This window comes from Triticum aestivum, chromosome 6B, assembly GCF_018294505.1.
Source record: "Triticum aestivum cultivar Chinese Spring chromosome 6B, IWGSC CS RefSeq v2.1, whole genome shotgun sequence".
Taxonomy (NCBI): domain Eukaryota; kingdom Viridiplantae; phylum Streptophyta; class Magnoliopsida; order Poales; family Poaceae; genus Triticum; species Triticum aestivum.
The window spans coordinates 512,197,428-512,203,427 of record NC_057810.1 but is presented as its reverse complement, the minus strand read 5'-3'; positions in this window follow the sequence as shown (position 1 = coordinate 512,203,427).

The window sequence follows — 6,000 nt, the reverse complement described above, 5'->3', positions numbered from 1 at the left end:
GGAGCTGCCAGACGCAGCATGGTCGGGGGAGGGGTCTCACCAGCCGCAGGTGGGACGAGTGGCAGAAGGAAGGCCGCGCGTGCCTCCGCTAGCCTCCCGTTAAGGATCTCGCGAGCTCTAATTGCCGCGATCTGGACTAAAGTGGGGCCAGCTTCCCCCCTAAAAATGACTGCAGAGTCAGAGGCAACCTTAGCGAGGTTGCCTAGAGGAATGGACTCAAGCGCAGAAAGGAGCAAGACAAAGCCGAAGGGGGGAAGGCAGGCGTACCTGGTGTTGGGGAACGTTGCAGAAAATAAAAAATTTCCTACGGTTTCACCAAGATCCATCTATGAGTTCATCTAAGCAACGAGTGATAGGAGAGAGATGCATCTACATACCACTTTGTAGATCGCGTGCGGAAGCGTTCAAGGGAACGGGGTTGAGGTAGTCGTTCTTGTCATGATCCTATCACCGGAGATCCTAGCGCCGAACGGACGGCACCTCCGTTCAACACACGTATAGTCAGCGTGACGTCTCCTCCGTCTTGATCCAGCAAGGGGGAAGGAGAGGTTGATGAAGATCCACAGCACGACGGCGTGGTGGTGGATGCAACAGAACTCCGGCAGGGCTTCGCCAAGCTATTGCGGGAGGAGGAAGAGGTGTAGCAGGGGGAGGGAGGCGCCAAGACACGGGGTGAGGCTGCCCTCCCTCCCCCTCCTTTATATAGGCCCCCGGGGGGGTGCCGGCCTTGGGAGATCCAATCTCCCAAGGGGGGCAGCGGCCAGGGGGGTGGAGTGCCCCCCAAGGCATGTGGGGGCGCGCCCCCCACCTAGGGTTTCCAACCTTAGGCGCAGGGGGGGCCAAGGGGGGGCGCACCAGCCCACTAGGGGCTGGTTCCCCTCCCACTTCAGCCCACGGGGCCCTCCAGGATAGGTGGCCCCACCCGGTGGACCCCCGGGACCCTTCCGGTGGTCCCGGTACAATACCGGGTGACCCCGAAACTTTCCCGATGGCCGAAACAGCACTTCCTATATATAATTATTTACCTCCGGACCATTCCGGAACTCCTCGTGACGTCCGGGATCTCATCCTGGACTCCGAACAACATTCGTTTTGCTGCATACTCATATTCATACAACCCTAGCGTCACCGAACCTTAAGTGTGTAGACCCTACGGGTTCGGGAGACATGCAGACATGACCGAGACGGCTCTCCGGTCAATAACCAACAGCGGGATCTGGATACCCATGTTGGCTCCCATATACTCCTCGATGATCTCATCGGATGAACCACAATGTCGAGGATTCAAGCAACCCCGTATACTATTCCCTTTGTCGGACGGTATGTTACTTGCCCGAGATTCGATCGTCGGTATCCCAATACCTCGTTCAATCTCGTTGCCGGCAAGTCACTTTACTCGTACCGTAATGAATGATCCCGTGACCAGACACTTGGTCACTATGAGCTCATTATGATGATGCACTACCGAGTGGGCCCAGTGATACCTCTCCGTTATACGGAGTGACAAATCCCAGTCTTGATCCGTGTCAACCCAACAGACACTTTCGGAGATACCTGTAGTGCACCTTTATAGTCACCCAGTTACGTTGTGACGTTTGGTACACCCAAAGCACTCCTACGGTATCCGGGAGTTACACGATCTCATGGTCTAAGGAAAAGATACTTGACATTGGAAAAAGCTCTAGCAAAACGAACTACACGATCTTGTGCTATGCTTAGGATTGGGTCTTGTCCATCACATCATTCTCCTAATGATGTGATCCCGTTGTCAACGACATCTAATGTCCATAGTAAGGAAACCATGACTATCTGTTGACCAACGAGCTAGTCAACTAGAGGCTTACTAGGGACGTATTGTGGTCTATGTATTCACACGTGTATTACGATTTCCGGATAATACAGTTATAGCATGAATAAAAGACAATTATCATGAAGAAAGAAATATAATAATAATCCTTTTATTATTGCCTCTAGGGCATATTTTCAGCAGTCTCCCACTTACACTAGAGTCAATAATCTAGTTACATTGTGATGAATCGAACACCCATAGAGTTCTGGTGTTGATCATGTTTTGCTCGCGGAAGAGGTTTAGTCAACGGATCTGCGACATTCAGATCTGTATGTACTTTGCAAATATCTATGTCTCCATCTTGAACATTTTCACGGATGGAGTTGAAATGACGCTTGATGTGCCTGGTCTTCTTGTGAAACCTGGGCTCCTTGGCAAGGGCAATAGCTCCAGTGTTGTCACAGAAGAGTTTGATCGGCCCCGACGCATTGGGTATGACTCCTAGGTCGGTGATGAACTCCTTCACCCAAATTGCTTCATGCGCTGCCTCCGAGGCTGCCATGTATTCCGCTTCACATGTAGATCCTGCCACGACGCTCTGCTTGCAGCTGCACCAGCTTACTACCCCACCATTCAACATATACACGTATCCGGTTTGTGACTTAGAGTCATCCAGATCTGTGTCAAAGCTAGCGTCGACGTAACCCTTTACGACGAGCTCTTCATCACCTCCATAAACGAGAAACATGTCCTTTGTCCTTTTCAGGTACTTTAGGATATTCTTGACCGCTGTCCAATGTTCCTTGCCGGGATTACTTTGGTAACTTCCTACCAAACTTACGGCAAGGTTTACATCAGGTCTGGTACACAGCATGGCATACATAATAGATCCTATGGCTGAGGCATAGGGGATGACACTCATCTCTTCTTTATCTTTTGCCGTGGTCGGGCATTGAGCCGAGCTCAATCTCACACCTTGCAATACAGGCAAGAACCCTTTCTTGGACTGATCCATTTTGAACTTCTTCAAAATCTTATCAAGGTATGTGCTTTGTGAAAGACCTATGAGGCGTCTCGATCTATCCCTATAGATTTTGATGCCTAATATGTAAGCAGCTTCTCCAAGGTCCTTCATTGAAAAACAGTTATTCAAGTAGGCCTTAATGCTGTCCAAGAATTCTATATCATTTCCCTGTTGGGGAACGTAGCAGAAATTCAAAATTTTCCTACGTGTCACCAAGATCTATCTATGGAGAAACCAGCAACGAGGGGAAGGAGAGTGCATCTACATACCCTTGTAGATCGTTAAGCGGAAGCGTTCAAGAGAACGGGGTTGAAGGAGTCGTACTCGTCGTGATTCAAATCACTTGAGATCCTAGTGCCGAACGGACGGCACCTCCGCGTTCAACACACGTACAGCCCGGTGACGTCTCCCACGCCTTGATCCAGCAAGGAGAGAGGGAGAGATTGAGGAAGACTCCATCCAACAGCAGCACAACGGCGTGGTGGTGATGGAGGAGCGTGGTAGTCCTGCAGGGCTTCGCCAAGCACCGCGAGATATGAGGAGAAGGGAGAGAGGTAGGGCTGCACCAAGAGGAGAAGTTCTCATGTGTTTAGCAGCCCCAAACCTCAACTATATATAGGGGGAAGGGGGCTGTGCCCCCTTTAGGGTTTCCCACCCCAAGGGGTGCGGCCAAGGGGGGAGGAGTGCCTCCCAAGTCAAGTGGAGGCCTCCCCTCTAGGGTTTTACCCTTCCCATGCGCATGGGCCTTGGGGGGGCTGGTTCCCCTGGCCCATTAAGGCTAGGGCGCCCCCTTACAGCCCATGCTACTGTATTGGACGTGGTGGAACAATTTCCAGACCTCCGGACCCCTCCGGAATCCTCCGGAACCTTCTGGAAGCTTCCCGGTACAATACCGAAAAAACCCGAACTTTTTCCGGAACCCGAACAACAACTTTCCATATATAAATCTTTACCTCCGGACCATTCCGGAACTCCTCGTGACGTCCGGGATCTCATCCGGGACTCCGAACAACATTCGGTAACCACATACAAACTTCCTTTGTAAGCCTAGCGTCATCGAACCTTAAGTGTGTAGACCCTACGGGTTCGGGAGACATGTAGTCATGACTGAGATGTTCTCCGGTCAATAACCAACAGCGGGATCTGGATACCCATGTTGGCTCCCACATGTTCCACGATGATCTCATCGGATGAACCACGATGTCAAGGACTTAATCAATCCCGTATACAATTCCCTTTGCCTAGCGGTATTATACTTGCCCGAGATTCGATCGTCGGTATACCGATACCTTGTTCAATCTCGTTACCGGCAAGTCTCTTTACTCGTTCCGTAACACATCATCCCGTGATCAACCCTTTGGTCACATTGTGCACATTATGATGATTTCCTACCGAGTGGGCCCACAGATACCTCTCCGTTTACACAGAGTGACAAATCCCAGTCTCGATTCGTGCCAACCCAACAGATACTTTCGGAGATACCTGTAATGCACCTTTATAGCCACCCAGTTACGTTGTGACGTTTGGTACACCCAAAGCATTCCTACGGTATCCGGGAGTTGCACAATCTCATGGTCTAAGGAAAAAATACTTGACATTAGAAAAGCTTTAGCATACGAACTACATGATCTTTGTGCTAGGCTTAGGATTGGGTCTTGTCCATCACATCATTCTCCTAATGATGTGATCCCGTTATCAACGACATCCAATGTCCATAGCCAGGAAATCATGACTATCTATTGATCACAACGAGCTAGTCAACTAGAGGCTCACTAGGGACATATTGTGGTCTATGTATTCACACGTGTATTACGATTTCCGGATAATACAGTTATATCATGAATAAAATACAATTATCATGAACAAGGAAATATAATAATACTTTTATTATTGCCTCTAGGGCATATTTCCAACAGTCTCCCACTTGCACTAGAGTCAATAATCTAGTTCACATCGCCATGTGATTAACACTGACAGGTCACATCGCCATGTGATCAACATCCAAAGAGTTTACTAGTGTCATTAAACTAGTTCACATCATCATGTGATTAAGACTCAATGAGTTCTGGGGTTTGATCATGTTTTGCTTGTGAGAGAGGTTTTAGTCAACGGGTCTGCAACAATCAGATCCGTATGTGCTTTACAAATCTCTATGTCATCTCCTAGATGCAGCTACCACGCTCTATTTGGAGCTATTCCAAATAACTGTTCTACTTGGAGCTATTCTAAATTGTTGCTCCATTATACGTATCTGGTATCTCTACTCAGAGCTATCCGGATAGGTGTTAAGCTTGCATCGACGTAACCCTTTACGACGAACTCTTTTACCACCTCCATAATCGGGAAAATTCCTTAGTCCACTAGTTACTAAGGATAACTTTGACCGCTGTCCTGTGATCCATTCATGGATCACTCTTGTACCCCTTGACTGACTCATGGCAAGGCACACTTCAGGTGCGGTACACAGCATAGCATACTGAAGAGCCTATGTCTTAAGCATAGGGGACGACCTTCGTCCTTTCTCTCTTTTCTGCCGAGGTCGAGCTTTAAGTCTTAACTTCGTACCTTACAACTCAGGCAAGAACTTCTTCTTTGACTGATCCATCTTGAACACCTTCAAGATCATGTCAAGGTATGTGCTCATTTGAAAGTATTATTAAGCATTTCGATCTATCCTTATAGATCTTGATGCTCAATGTTCAAGTAGCTTAATCCAGGTTTTCTATTGAAAAACACCTTTCAAATAACCCTATATGCTTTCCAGAAATTCTACATCATTTCTGATCAACAATATGTCAACAACATATACTCATCAGAAATTCTATAGTGCTCCCACTCACTTCTTTGGAAATACAAGTTTCTCATAAACTTTGTATAAACCCAAAATCTTTTGATCATCTCATCAAAGTGTACATTCCAACTCCGAGATGCTTACTCCAGTCCTTAGAAGGATCGCTGGAGCTAGCATACCTTTTAGCATCCTTAGAATTGACAAAACCTTCTGATTGTATCACATACAACCTTTCCTTACGAAAACTGGTAAGGAAACTCGTTTTGACATCCGTCTGCCAGATTTCATAAATGCAGCTAATGCTAACATGATTCCGGCGGACTTAAGCATCACTACGGATGAGAAAATCTCATCGTAGTCAACTCCTTGAACTTGTGAAAAACTCTTCGCCACAAG